Below are 16,388 nucleotides of genomic sequence, written 5' to 3' on the forward strand. Positions count from 1 at the left end.
CATGGTCTGGAATCCCAGCACTCAGGAGGCTGAGGCAGGAAGACCATGGAGTTTGAGGACAGCCAGGGCAGTGTGGAGACCACCTATCACCAAAAACAGTGAAGGAGGAAGAGGAGAAGCATGAAGAAAAGAAGGAAGGAGGAAAAAGAAGAGAAGGAGACTAACTTAATTTAAACTAGCTAAATCAATTCTGAAAAGCTGAAGAGGAGATTCTTCATAACACATGACAGCAGATACACCTCATGATCAATAAGAAGCAGGAACAAACTGAGTGCCAGTAGCACATACCTATAATCCTAGCTACTCCAGGGCTGAGATCTGAGGATCAACATTTGAACTCAGCCCATGCAGGAAAGTCCTTGAGACTCTAATCTCCAATAAAAGACCAAAAAAGTCAGAAGGCAGAAATAGAGCTGTGTGGTTCAAGTGGTAGAGGTCTGTGAAGGCCTTGGAGAAGATACTTGAAATGTTTAAATACAAGAGATTATATCAAATACAAAGCATATTTCTATGGCAGTAAGAAAGTAAGTAACCAATGAAAAAAAGATCTGAGAAGATCTTATTGAAGAAAAAAATGCAGAGGTGTAAGGAGATGTTCAACTTGACCTTTAATTAGAGAAGTGCGTGTGAAGATAATAGGAGCACATTTGGAGAGAGTGTCACTCTTAAGAGGAAACAGATTCACTGGAAGTAAAATCCTTTCCCTGTTCTGTCTACCAGGATGGAATCTTGGAGCATAATAGCTGAGTTTATTTGGTCCAAGAGTCTATAATGAGGGAATTCCAGAACGATGCTTCAGGTTTTCCTTGATTAGAACATTAAATAAACTGATGTCCCCCAAACATATTCATATTCATATTCACACACACACACACATACACACACACACACACACACACGGAAGATTGTTAAAAAAAATTATCGAATAAGCTATCATCAGTGATAGTAAGTGTATTAATTAGTATGCTCAGGATGTTGTAACAAAATAGTACAACTTCATTACCAAGAACAGCAGAAGTTTATTGTTTCAAAATTCTGAAGTCTAGAAGCCTAAAATTGAGAGCACTGCAGAGCCATGCTCTCCTGAAACAGGTAAGGAAAGGGACTTTTCTTGCCTTCCCCAACTTTGAGCTGGCTTGCTGGCAGTCTACCATTCATTTGCTTACAGAAATGTCACTCTAAATTCCTTATCTGCACGGAGCCACTTTCCATCAGTATGCATCTATCTCTGTACCCAAAGTCACCCTTGGGGTAAGCAAACTATCCAATTGCCCTAATGACCCCATTTTAACTTGATTACCAATGAAAAGACAGAAGTAACGGATTTCCAAAGCCAGAATTATAGTGTGCTATGCATCCCTGAAATCCCAGCACTGGAGAAGTTGAAGCAGGAGCATTGCAAGTTCAAGGACAGTCTAGGGAATGCACTAAGGTTCAAGTCAGACTGGTCTACTCAATGACATCCTGTCACAAACTACCTGAAAATAAAAAGACTATTTGATGGGGCTGGGAAGGTGTCTCAGTGGTAGAGTGCTTGCAGCCTTGCATGCATGAGGCCCTGGGTTCAATTCCTCAGCACCACATAAGCAGAAAAAGCCAGAAGTGGCGCTGTGGCTCAAGTGGTAGAGCACTAACCTTGAGCTGAAGAGCTGAGGGACAGTGCCCAGGACCAGAGTTCAAGCCCCACAAACAACAACAACAAAAGACTATTTGAAAATAGATGACATTTGGAGGTACTGGAGATTAAAAATCCACCACCCTTTTTGAGGACCAGAGAGGATGGCCAACAGAAATAAAGAGTGATGCTTGGTTCATCCTTGATCGTTGACTGGACAGGGAAAAATAACAGGGAAGGAGAATCCTGCAGCCAGACGCACCCTCTCCACAGGGCAGGTCTCAGAGATCTTGCCAATATGCCAGCCTAAACCAAGTCTCTTCATAGCCAAGAGCACTGACACAACCTCTCCAAGAGCCATGTGTTTTACAGCCAGAGGAAACTTCCTGGCTATGATTTTGCTCCACTGGTTCTAACTATAAACCCTCTATAGTCTAGTGACCACAGGCTAAACATGGCACCTCAGAAACCATAACCATGACAACCCCTCAGAAATACAAAGTATGCATTCAGCCATTCCAAAGCCATAATTTAGGAGAAAATGTCATAGACCAAGTTTCAAAGTGTAAAAATATCCCCATATACCAAAAAGGCTAAAGTTAAAAAAAATTAATATAAATTTGAACAACCAATCTCAATTGCTGGAGATGGTCAATATTAAGAAATATTAATAGTACATTTGAGCTGGATACTGGTGCTCTATAATCCTAGCTAGTCAGGTGGCTGAGAACTGAGAATCAAAGAACTGAGTTCAAAGCCAGCCCAGGCAGAAAAGTCTGTGAGAATCTTATCTCTAATGAACTACCAAAAAAACACCTCATCTAAGCAGGGCACACTCTCCAGGGCCTATATTAACAGGACTCCAGGAAGGAGCTAAGGGAACTATTACTGGACCAGCTCCCTTCAGCATGAAGGAAGCAGGGAGGGGAAATGACTACCCTGACTTCTTGGTCCCCAGATTTGTCTTTCTGGTTTTCAGCCATAGTGTTTCTTTCTCAAAGCTTTCTGGCCATTCAGGAGATGACTCCTCAAGGTCTCCACCTCTGCTCTGGACTCTTGTGGGTTCCCTGACCCCATCTACATATTCATAAGAGCTTTCCTTCTTTAAAGTCTATTCCTAGGAAGTTGTCACCTGTATGCTGCTGGAATGAATCCTGAAATACGCCCCAAATGTCCTATTTGGGGAAAGGATAGAGGCTAGTGGTGAAAAAAAGGTAAGTTTTATATGAAAAAAAAAAGTCAGGTGCTGGTGGCTCATATCTATAAACCCCAACTACTCTGGGGGCTGAGATCTGAGGACTGCAGTTCAAAGTCAGCAGAGACAGACAAATCCAAGAGACTCATCTCCAATCAACAAGAAAAAAAAGCCAGAAGTAGATGTGTGGCTCAAGAAGTAGAGTGCTAGCCTTGAAAAAAAACAAAACTGAGAGGGTGACTCCCTGAGTTCAAGCCTCAGTACCAGCATATATATAAGTAGGCAAGTAGGTAGATAAATGGTGTTGCTTTATGATTTAATTATGATCTCCATTGAGAGATGCAATATGGCTACAAAGAGAAATAAAAGTACACAATGGATTGCAATGATTTATTTGCTAACTTTAAGATCATTATGCAATAAGTAAGTAATACAATTTCAACTCGTTTATATAATACATAGGAATTTCCAATATTCATAATGGCAAGCTATAAATTATCTGTGACTTATGGCACCATAAGTACAGGTGTAAATCACTAGACTAACAGAAAACTAATCATTGGATTCTGCTATTTCAGACCCAGAGTATATTCAGAGCTATTGTTGACTGCATTCAATTTCATTCATGGCTTTGCTTCTCTTACTTGGCATTTCTTCCCTTCAGAATCTAAACCTCTAACGTGCCAAGTCTTCAGTCTTACTCAGGAAGAACTGATTGTACCATCTAGGTGCTAGATAATTGCATCCTTTTGTAGCTTATAACAGCCTGGTGTAATGGTAAATACCTATAATCCTAACACTCAGGAAAGAGTCAAGAGGATCACAAGTTCGAGGCCAGCCTGAGTTACACAGCACAAAAAGAATGAGAAGAGTGAGGAACTTGTGGCACCACAGGAGTGTCACTGTTTTGTAGGGAAATCACACAATGGAGAAGAGCTCAGTAGTAGTGCTTGTGCAGCATGTGCAAGGCCCTGGGTTCAATCCCCAGCATTGAAAAATGTGGGAAGGTGGGGGTGGGGGGAAGGAGGGCAGCCACAGATGTGGTTTAGTGGTAAAGCAATTGCCTTAACATGCATAAGGCATGTGGGTTCAATCTACAGTGCTGCAACAAAACCCCAAAATATAACAATGATGCCAGCACTAAAAAAAAATTTTTTTTGGTTCATTGTGGGGCTTGAACTCTGGGCTTGGGTGTTGTTCTTGAGCTCTTCAGCTCAAGTCGAGCGCTCTGCCACTTGAGCCACATCGCCACTTCTGGTTTTCTAGTGGTTTATTGGAGATAAGAGTCTCACAGACTTTCCTGCCCATGCTAGCTTTGAAGCACGATCCTCAGATCTCAGCCTCCTGAGTAGCTAGGATTACAGGTGTGAGCCACCAGGCGCCTGGTGCACTAAAATATTTAATACGTAGGCCAGGAGTAATGGCCCACACCTGTAATCTCAGCTACTCAAGAGGTGGAGAAAGGATGACCAAGATCCAATGAAGGCTTAGGAAAAAATGCAAGACCCTACCAAAAACAAACTAAAGTAAAAGGGGCTGGGGCACATGGCTAAGTGGTAGAGCACTCGATCCCTCTGCAGGCACAAGGCCCTGAGTTTAATCCCCAATCCCTAGTACCACAGAGGAAAGAAGAAGGGAAGGAGGAAGGAAGGGAGGGAGGAAGAAAGAATAGAAGGAAAGAGAAAGAGGGTGTGGAGGAGGTAGAAAGATGGAAGAAGAGGAAGGGAGAAGGGGAAGGGAGAAGAGGAAGGAAGGTAGGAAGGAAGGAAGGAAGGAAGGAAGGAAAGAAGGAAGGAGGGAGGGAAGGAAAGAAGGAAAGGAAAGGGGAGAGAGGGAGGGAGGAAAGGAGGGAAGGAGAAAGGAAGGAAGGTCAATCTCTGGCTAGTAGTGTATACCTCACTGGTACAGCATGTACTTAGAAGGTGCAAGGCCTTCAGTTCAACTCCCAGCACCAAATATTGATAACAATAAATTTTTAAATTAAAACTTCATTTCTTGTTCCTATTACATGGTAGGCATGGTTCATTTTTTCCTTCTAAACACTGCCCTCCAAGTAATGAAAGCATGTGGGCAAATGCTGGGCTGATGAGAGCTTGGATGGGGCTCGATTCTGTATCTGGTTCTGATCTCATGGCTGCAGTTTACATTTGTTACCCCTCACTAGCACAGGTAGTGGAATGGAATAGAAACAGGAATTTGAACTTATCTATGGCAATAGTTAGTCTTCATTGTAGAGATTTTTCTGCTTGTCCTACTTTCACTAATTATTCATGCTACAAATTTTGTCTAATGCCATTATGCAGATTCAAGATTTATGTGTGCACCCTCCAATTCAATTTTATCAAAAAAGCATTATTTTTTTAATACAGTGATATTAACTTTACTTATGTGCAATGATACCTCTTCAGGAATTGTAATTCTCATTCACTCCATGCTTTTCTACTATTCAGTTGTGTATTGAATGCCTAAAACACACACAAACACACACATACACACATACACCCACCTTCTGCTCAATGAACTATCTACACATTTCTTAATTGCCTCTCCAGACCCCATCAAAATGGCAGCAGAGGAATTCAAGGCTTTATCTCATAAGAACTAAGAGAGAAACATCAAAAGACCAAGAAAGGACTACCAGAAAAGAGGAAAGAGTTGATTAAAACAATGAGGAAACTTCTGGAAGTTGGAAAGTAGATGGAATCATCTTCCTGACTGAGTAGAATGAAGTTTAAACTTTAGGAGAGGTGATGGATAGAGAGGAAACAAAGCATATGCTGGTTCTCCCAGAAATGTCCAGAGTCCAGGAGCAAGGGGTCCTTTGCCAAGGGAAAGGAATGAGGAACATGGCTGGATATCAAGACTGGCATAGAATGCAGCAAACTGGTAAGAAAAGATCACTAAAAAGTTTTTTTTTTTAACTTCCGATGTAAAACAAAAGGAAAAACAGAGAAGGTACTGGGAAGAAACAGAAAAAGAGGAAACAGAAAGAGAGGAAAAGCAGTGTTATAAAATCCTCAGAGCTGATACAATTATTGCAATCATATCCAAGCAAAATGCTGTGAGAATGGGAAAAAATCAACCAATAAACATGACCTTTAACTGCCAACCAAATACTGGAAAATCTCTTCCTCCTTAGTAATGGACACACCATGTTATTGAAAATAATGATGTGCTCAGCTAAAAACATTTTGCAGACATCCCTATAGAGTTTAGCAAGAGAGGTAAGTGGAAATGCCTAGGTGAGCTTTTAAGGAAGTTCTTTATGACACAAGCAGAACTTCCCCGGTCTTCAACTTGATCTCCTATGGCCAAGGTTAACCCTGGAGCAGGAAATGTGTGACAACTTTCAGATTAGATCATGCCAACTGCAGAGGCATCATACTCTGTACCCCAAAATGACCCCCTGAAAGTGCTCCAGTTTTACATAGCAGTTGAACACCACACAGGCCATCACAAGCAGAGAGGGCCGCTGTAACTGAACGAAATAATGAAACCTGAATTTCAATGACCTGGCAATCATCAAGCTGCCAGAAACTCATCTGGAATTTATTAAGCCAAGTAGATGCATTTCCTTACATAAAAAGGCTTACTGTAAATGGTAGTGTGGCTGTCAACCACATTCTTTTACCAGAACTAGGCCCAAATTTCAAAAGTATCAACTATTTGGCAAGTTGTACCTTTCAGGTCTTATAAGAAGTTCCAACTCTAAAAATGTTTGCAAGATGGTTTAAAAAGAAGCAGTTGTATAAACTGTATTCTTTGAATAAAACATCTAAAAATGCACTTTCTTCAGGGACTATAAAAGCTGGTCTCTAAAATATTTCATTAGGCTCATTTTCATCAAGGCATCATAAAATGTTCTTGAAAGGTCTTCCAATTGCCTTTTCTAAACTGAAAGCAGACAAACTAAATTAGTAAGACAACACAAAAGACACATACACACACATACATGAAATACATGAAATGTAATTTAAAGAGAAAAAAAGATGTGTAAGCAACAAAGAATAGCTGAGACAAAGACAGACAAATATCCCTACAGTAATCTATAAGGACCCCCCCAAAAAAAGACATCTTTGAAAAGAAAAACTTAATATATGGACTCTATATACACAACTCCTTCATCTGATGCTTCAAGTAGGCAGGTAGCAGTTAAAAGGAGGGAACCCTGAGCTCAGGAACATTTGGCTGTGTTTTCAACAGCAATAACCATGACTAGTCCACTAGCCGTAGGATTTTCCTAAAAGACTATTGAGACGAAAGAATTCATAGCTAATGAATGCTAAAATAACACATGGATTCCCGGGAAGAGAAAGGAGACAGGAGTTACACTGGACATGGTTGGAAAAACTTATAATCCAGTACATGAGAAGCTGAGGCAGAAGATCTTGTGTTCAAAGCCAGCCTGGTCTTCACAGTAAAACCTGGAAAGAAAGAAGGGAAGAAGGGAAAGGGAGGGACAAAATTACTCAAAGTCTCATTGGTGGAAGGACTTTTTGTTTTCATTGCAGCTTAAGAATATATTTTCTTAAAAAAGAATATATGAGAACTTAATGAAGTTTTCCTTTATAGTTGTCAGAATTTAGGCTGGTATATTCCACTCTGGGTCTCTCATGTCTGAGCTTTGCCTATGGCTCCCCTAGCCCTCCACCATGCTGGCCCATAGAAAATGAACAGGGATATGACAGGGCAAAGTCCATATTGCCACTCACTAGACAACTACATTAAAAGGTAGAAAAGTTTTATTTCCTTTCTTGTTACATGTGGTTAATATGCTTCTATATGCTTTTTAAAGTAGCTATATCAAAACCATTCACATAACATGCTTCTAAATTTTGAAAACAAAATATCCTGACAAAATTATTTTGAGATTAAAAAAAAAAACTGAGGAGAGGAGATAGTTTTCTCCCATTCAGGAAAGGAGAAATAATGTCAGGACAAGATCTAAGTGACTTCCAGATGATCTTCAATAAACCCAGATCATGGTTTTCTAAAATAGAACAGAGCCTTGTGCTTCAAATTTAAGATGTTATATAGTAACCTGCATTAATAATTTCAACTCTGTGGTCTTAAGAGTACAATTCCATCGGAGTACAATTCACATCACTGGATGTGAATAATAACTTCAAATTTGGGAGTCTCAGCAACGAGGGAAACCAGCAGAATTATCACTTACTAGGACCAGAAATGGAGCAGGTAGAGGGTGAAGAGAAGAAATAAGAGTCTTGTTTTAAATACATGTGCCTACAATGGAATATTATGCAGCCATCAGAAATGACAAAATAATGGCATTTGCAGGGAAATGGATGGAGCTAGAAGAAATCGTGTTGAGCGAGGTAAGCCAAGAACAAAGAGACAAACGGTACATGGTCTCCTTGATAAGTGGATCTTAAATCCAAAATGTTAGGTGATACAACAAAATTAACAGGACTTAAGAAACAAAGGACTTCCACTCATCTGGTTGAATCTCTACTAAATAACCCCATGTCACTGATCACATGTATGGTATATATGTGCACACCAGAGGGGAACCAGAAAGATGACACAGAACTAGAGGGAATCAGGGAAAAACATGTAACAGCGGGACCCATCAGCTGCACTGGACATTGACCAAAATGAACTAAGCAACACAATGGCAGCGATGGGAGGGAGGGAACAAGTGGAAAAGAGGGAACAGCTGATGCTATGCAAAACAAAAGAAATGTACACATCACCCAATGCGGAAGAAATAACTGTATTGCAAAGCTCATAGAACTCATAAATGTTATAGACCATGATAGACAATTTGCTCCAGGAAAGTTAGAATGTGTTTGTGACTTTAACTGAGCATCACTATCCCATAATACTGTGAAATTTTTTAATCACAATAAAAAATTTTGAAAATAAATAAATAAATACATGTGCCTACAGTGGGAAATTCTGATTATTCTCTACTCAAGTCAAGAGTTCGGGAACAAGGTCCAGTCCAGGAATATAAGGAGAGAAGCCTTTACTACAGAGAAGTTATATGAAGTTTCTACGGGCATGATACCATCTGCTAGGAAGAGAATATGCACAAAGGAGAGGAGATGTGGAAAATGAGACCTTAGAATGCTCTAATATATACTAACACCAATGATTAGGATCCACAAAGGACAACTAGAAGTATCAAGAGAATTGCCAGGCACTGGTGGCTCACATATGTAATTCTAGCTACTCAGGAGCTGAGACCTGAGGATCGTGGTTCAAAACCAGCCCGGGCTGGAAATCCGTGAGACTCTTATCTCCAATAAACCACTCAGAAAAGTGGAAGTGCCACAGTGGCTCAAGTGGTAGAGCACTAGCCCTTGTGCTGAAGAGCTGAGGAACAGGCGCTAGCCTTGAACTGAAGAGCTAAGAAACAACGTTTGGGCCCGGAGTTCAAGCCCCATGACTGACAACAACAACAACAAAAAGTACCAAGAGAAATAGGCCAATTAAATATATTAAGAGGTAATATCTTAAGAGGGAAGGTTGTACCTACTATGTTTGATGCTTTTGACAGACAAACAATACTTTCTTTGGATAACAAAAAAAAAACTGATTGCTTATTTTTCTTCTCATTCACGTGGAAATATAAGACATAAAAATCTGAGAAAGAAGCCGGGCGCTGGTGGCTCACACCTGTAATCCTAGCTACTCAGGAGGCTGAGATCTGAGGATCGCGGTTCAAAGCCAGCCCGGGCAGGAGAGACCGTGAGACTCCTATCTCCAATAAACCACCAGAAAACCGGAAGTGGCACTGTAGCTCAAGTGGTAGAGCGCTTGCCTTGAGCTGAAGAGCTGAGGGACAGCGCCCAGGCCCAGAGTTCAAGCCCCACGACCAACAAAAAAAAAAAAATCTGATTAAGAGGAATTATAGAACTAAAGAAATAATGAGGTTAGCAATGTCTTCTCTTCCTTTTTTTTTTTGTCGGTCGTGGGGCTTGAACTCTGGGCCTGAGTGCTGTCCCTCAGCTCTTCAGCTCAAGGCGAGCGCTCTACCACTTGAGCTACAGCACCACTTCCGGTTTTCTGGTGGTTTATTGGAGATAGGAGTTTCACAGTCTTTCCTGCCCGGGCTGGCTTTGAACTGAGATCCTCAGATCTCAGCCTCCTGAGTAGCTAGGATTACAGGCGTGAACCACCAGCGCCAAGCATGTCTTCTCTTCCTTTAAGATTATGAAATGGTCATATAACAAAATAATTTAGATATTTCTTTCTGAGTTCACATATCTAAGCCAAATTTCAATCAAAGCAAAAAGGGAAAATATCATAGTCTTATTTCCAGTATATAAGCCTAAAACATGACCAGGAAACTTTCCTTATCAGAAAAGATAAGCTGGGCATGGTGAAGCACTCTATAATCCCAGCTATTTGGGAGCAATTTGAGGCCAGGCAAGGCAAAAGTATAAAATTCTATCTGAAAAACAAATTTAAAGAACAAAAGTGCTGAGCCATGACTCAAGTAGTAGAACATTTGTCTAGCAAGAGTAAGTCCACAACTTCAACAACTAGTACCAAAAACCAACCCATGGCACATGCTATAAAGCACTATCTGGTAAGTTTGTACAATTGGGAGTACGCATGATCAACTGAAATGGAAGTCACATAGGAAGCTGATTCTAGCCAGGCGCCAGTGGCTTACACCCATCATACTACCTATTCAGGAGGCTGCAACCTGGAGGACTCAAGTTCAAAGCCAGCCTTGGCAGAAAAGACCACCAGATTCCATCTCTAATTAAAAGATGGAGAATACCTTCACAAGAAGCAATTCAGTATTCAAGTCAGTTCACTAGGATATAGCTCTTGATAGAAGAGTCTTCTGTGTGTGTGTGTGTGCACGCGCAGGCACGCACGCACGCACACATTCATGCAGGGATATACATGTGCTGGTACAGGGGCTTGAACTCAGAAACATACTCTTGTTTAGCTTTACATTCAAGGCTGGCACTTTACAACTTGAGCCACCAGTTCCACTTCTGGCTTTTGATGGGTAACTGGTGGTAAGAGTCTCATGGACTTTTTAGCCTAGGTTGGCTTCGACCTTTGATCAGCAGATCTCTTCCTCCTGAGTAGCTAGGATTATAGGTAAGAGGTACTTGTGCCTCACTTCCAAAAAGGTCACTATTGACTAAGAAACCTCACAGTGAGAACACAGTAGTCCCAATTCTGCCCTATGAACCCAGACACACTGTTCAAACCTGTCTCAACATGATCACCACCACTGTCTGTCACCTGCAGACAGTCATATCTAGTGCTATCACAAAAATGCACAGAAGCCCTAAATGGAGCTCCTGACCCCAGGAATGAGAATAATCCTAGAAATGAACACTGTTCGATGGTGCTGGGTTTTGAACTCAGAGCTTTTAGCTAGCTCAGTTTGCTTGCACAGCTAGTGCTCTACAAGGAAGCCATATCTCCAGCCTTGCTTTTTGCTAGTTATTATGTGCATGGGATCTTCTCAGGATGGCTTCAAACCACCATGTTATCTTCCAAACCTCCTCTTGAGAAGCTAGAATTACAAGGCTAAGCTATTGCTGGCACCCGATGAAGAACTAGTCTTCAGGGTATGTTATAATCTTTGGATAGGCTCTTAGTGGAGCCACTGTGATTCATCTGTAGGACTCTTTAAAGCAAAGCAGTGCATTGAGTAGGTTAAACCTTCCTTCCAAAGTTGTACAGATATGACGGCTATTATCCTTATTAAGAGCTTTGGTACATCAAAGGTGTTTTTAAACACACACCCAGTAATTACCTTTGCAAACTAAAGTATAAGCCCAGATATGCATAATTTATCATTTCCTCAGGCTCCAAGACATTTTTTGATAGTTAACAGGCTTAAGGAGATCTGTAACCAATTAAAGAAGCCCAATCTTTGGAGTGGACACGAAACATACATTCATTCAACAAGCGTTTGAGAACCTTTACCTAGGGGAGTGGGCCCATCTCCTTACTGCTTTAGGATCACTGTGTAGTGATGGCATAAATTCTGTGTATCTTCCTTCCACTTATGAAAGAGGCCCATTTCAAGCATGAAGTCAAGAAGGGTGGGGCAATAATAGATCACCAACAACTCAATCTGCATGTGGGAACTACAAAAACAGTGGACCTTTGACACACTGAAAAGGTTGGGTGGACGTTGCTTTGTTCTCATAACTAACATTCTCTAAATTAATGCCAGTCCTGGGGCTTGAACTCTGGACCTGAGTGTTGTCCCTGACCTTTTGTGCTCAGCGATAGCATTCTACTACTCTGCCACAGCTCCACTTCTGACTTTTGGGGAGTTAACTGGAGATAAAGGTCTCATGGACTTTCTTTCCCAGGCTAGCTTCTAACTATGATCTCCAGATCTCTCCTTCCTGTGTAGCTAGATTACAGGCATGAGCCACCAGCACTTGGCATGTTTTTCTATATTGAATACAAATGCTAGTAGGTTGAGAAGCAGTTTGAAGAGGAAGGGCAGAGGTAAAAAGAATGCATTAATCTTACAAAGGTCCTTACCAACCTAAACCCCCCTGCCCCCCCACACACACACCAAGGTGCAGCATTAGGACGTGTGTGTGTGCCTTACAGATGGCTGAACAAACACCAGAGTCCTCAGATTCCTTCTCATGGGCAACCAGGATTCCAGCTAGTCTTCTCTGAGGTCACTGAGCTGCGTCTCCCTCATTGGAGGAAATCCAATGAACTACCTGTTCTATAAACGCTCCATTTCCTCCACATCTGAGAAAAAGGGCATTAATATGCATCTTTCTTTCATCTACTTGTTTAGTAGGAAAATACAAATGCTAATTCCTAATTCTGCCCAGAACTTGAAGAAGTCAATGTTCTCAGCTTTGCAGTCACTGAAAAAGACTGCAAATTAGCTCCAAGCTATGTGATACTATCAGTAAGTATGAACTCATTCCTTCCCTTCACCCCAGTGCGCCTGTTCCCTCACTGGTTTAGAGGCAGTGTTTTATTAAAGGTGTAAGTTCTTTATTTTCCTCTACTTTATGAAAGAGGCTATCATTTGCAGCCTTCAGCGCATTGGTGTATGGAAAGGGCTCTGAATGTCGGACACTGTCCTGAACCCTCCCAGTTCCTCAGGAAGTCCCTCCACCTCTCTGTTTAGGCTTCCTGGAGTCAGCCAGTTCTAATGGCATCCCTGCCCTGGTTCCTATTTGTGTGAATCAGTTCCTTCCCATCAGGACTGAGGAAGGCCCTCACTTTTGGCCACTCCTCCCTTTCCTAGGATTTCCTGTCTTATTTGCCAGATGGAGATGCTGTGTCCAAGAATCAGCAAAATGCTACATAAAAAATTATAATGCCACATGGTGGCATACCATGTGCCAGCACATAATCCCAGTACTGGGGAAACTGAGGGAAGAAGATGGTGAGTTCAAGGCCAGCCTGGGCTACATGTGAGTTCAAAGGCAACCTGAACTTTATAGGAAGGTCCTAAAAGGAAAATAGGATGGAAACATTTCTTGACTGCTCAGTCTTGAGAAATCTACAGTGTGAGAAACCAGAACTCTGGTGTTTTTAGGAGGGTCAGAAAATGAGGTCCCTTCTGAGAGGGGAGTTTGTTTTGTAATGTGGTACTGGGATTTGAACTCAAAGCCTTATCATTCTAACATGTGAACCACTTCTTTAGACCTAGAAGGCCTGGTTATATGGCTACATACATTTGACAAAAGACTTGCAACTGTACACCTAAAAAATCTGTGCATTTCACTGCATGTAAACATTGTAAGAATAAACTACTCTGAGCTGAACATTAGTAGCTCACCTGTAATCCTAGCTACTCGGGAAGCTGAGATCAGAGCATCTTAATTCAAAGCCAGTCCAGGCAAGAAAGTCCACAAGAATCTTATATCCAGCTAACCACAAAAATTTGTTCTTTAGGGGGAGGGGGGAGGCTGGGAAGGGATGTGAAGGGTAAACAAAGGAGGAGGCTGCAATGCTTGGTAAGAAATGTACGCATTATCCTGCCCATGTAATTGTTACTCCTCTGTACAGTATGTTCACAAATAAAATTAAATTAAATAAAAAAATTTGTTCTTTAAGTGGCAGAGACTGTAGGTGCTGGGCCAGGAGTTGTAACTCCATGATATAGCACTTCCTTAGTTTTGTAGGCCCTAGGTTAAATCCTCAGCATCACACATACACACACACACACACATACACACACACACACACACACACACACACACACACACAAAAAGGAAAGACCTCAAACATCCATCAGAAGAAGGGGCCCAAAGAGGAGTCCATGGAGTCCTCTCCAGAGGTGATTGTTATAGTACCGGGATCATCCCGTATCTCCTCCTTGGACTTTGCATTGATTGCTCAATAGGTTGTGCATGTGTCACTTCACCCTTTATATTGGTTGAGCGGGCACGCAAGCATTTGAGCGGGAACTTCCAGCATGAGAAGAAGCAAATGAGAAGAAGCTCACTGCACCATGGGAGCAAGGAGTGTCATGATGGGGCACATAACCTTAGGATTTTAAAACCAATTTTCTACCATCATAGCATTTTCATTCCATCCCTGTTGATTATACTTAAACACAAAATCACAATAAGTTGAGTTTTGCAGTTGTTAATTGCCTTTATTTGTTTAGTAGTCTGGACCAAAAAATAAGTTTAAAATGTCCCACCTCACCAAACATGGGTAGATATCGTTTTTGTAGCCAGAAAAAAAATTTTTTTCAAGAATTTGCATTCAGAAAATAGGAATGAGGTGTAGAGACAGCCTCCTTGACTACAGGCTGGCATTTGTCTTATTTGTGCTTATTTGTGCATTGGTTTGAACAGCTGGCCACTACTTATGACAGGCTGGGACTCAGCTACTAGTTATAAGCGTAGATTATACTTGCTTAAACATCAAGTTCATTATAGAGTGAGGAACTTTTAGACCAAGTCTTAATTCAATCTGTAGTTGAAATTACATGTAATTATCAAAAATGTTTCAGCCAAGCAATGGTGGCTCACACCTGTAATCCTAACTACTTAGAAAGCTGCGATCTGAGGATCTATGTTTGAAGCCAGCATGGGCACAAAAGTCTGTGAGACTCTTATCTACCAAAAAAAAAAACTGAAAATGGAGCTGTGGTTCAAGTGGTAGAGCTCTAGCCTCATGTGGAAAAAGCCAACTGAGAGTGCAAGACCCTGAGTTCAAGCTCCAATATTCACTCATTCACACACACACACACACACACACAGAGAGAGAGAGAGAGCTTCTATGCATTCTGTACCATTTTCAAATGCATGTCTTTGACTTCATTCTAAATATGTACACATGAAAAGGAATAGAACACATTCATGAGACCTTTATTTACCTCTTTGCTGCATGTAAGGCTGTATGCACTGAGCATTCATTTACCCCATGCCAACTCTTACACAACAGAGGGTGGTAACTATGAGTAGAAAAGATGAAGTCTACAGAGAAAAGTAGGAAAACATTTAGGTATTTTGCTCATAGCAATAGAGGACCCACAATACTGCAATCCTTTAAAAAAAAAAAAAGAACATTTTAAATTCTTGAGCAGAAAGACAAACAAAATAAGCCAAAATTTAATGACTTAATGAATGCTTAAAGAATAAAACTTGAGACAGGTGGAACAGTGGACCAATTGGAATACCCACCGTTGCAGGACTCATATTCTGGTGCCAGACTTGGCAATGAACTGAAGTTAGCACTCTTAGGTCCTTTTACAGGATGACAGTGATACTGAAAGAATCAAACCCAGAGATAACATGCAGGGCAGGCGAACAGGAGGTGGTGAACTAACTCTGTTCTGTCCCAGTCATAAAAATGACTCAAAGCCCAGACCCACCTACCCAGTTCTTAATCTCATCAGTATTTTATCTGTTTACTGTAAGGCTTTTCAAAGTCCCACACAGAGAGACAGAAGCAACTATTAGGTATGGAAAATTAAAAGGTGCTGTAGAAGAGAACTAAAATTAGAGAGTCTAGGCTGTATTTCTGCCACTCCATCACTCACTTGGTGACCTTGCTGGAATCAAGCTTCTCCTTGGTTTTTGCCTTCAAACCATTACATAACTCAGTTGTAAACCAATGTTTAATCATAAACTAGCCCTGTGGCTTTATTAATATTCCAAACAGCCTTTCCAACCAGGTAATAACCCCGTATCATGGGGGGGATGGGTATCATAAAGGATAGCTTTTCTATACTTGTTGAGACAAATAAGATAGTGTATATATGTATGCATATATGTAATATACACAAATACATGAAATATATACCATATATTCACACATATATAAAGAATATCAGTCAATCTGAAATAAACAAAAAGAGAAAGCAATTAACAATAACAACTGGGGGCTGAGAACGTGGCTTAGTGGTAGAATGCTTGCCTACCATGCATGAAGTCCTGGGTTCAATTCCTCAGTACCACATAAACAGAAAAAGCTGGAAGTGGGGCTGTGGCTCAAGTGGAGGAGTGCTAGCCTTGGGCAAACAAAGATCAGAGACAATGCCCAGGCCCTGAGTTTAAGCTACAGGCCTGGGAAAGGAAGGAAGGAAGGAAGGAAGGAAGGAAGGAAGGAAGGAAGGAAGGAAGGAAGGAA

General features: G+C 41.2%; 1 protein-coding gene across 1 annotated transcript in view; it reads right to left on the reverse strand.

The window, feature by feature from the left end:
* Positions 1-16,388, reverse strand: part of LOC105980500 (LIM domain only protein 7-like) — a 134,041-nt gene that overhangs the window by 113,392 nt on the left and 4,261 nt on the right. The window lies entirely within an intron of this gene.

This window comes from Dipodomys ordii, unplaced genomic scaffold, assembly GCF_000151885.1.
Source record: "Dipodomys ordii isolate 6190 unplaced genomic scaffold, Dord_2.0 Scaffold1, whole genome shotgun sequence".
Taxonomy (NCBI): domain Eukaryota; kingdom Metazoa; phylum Chordata; class Mammalia; order Rodentia; family Heteromyidae; genus Dipodomys; species Dipodomys ordii.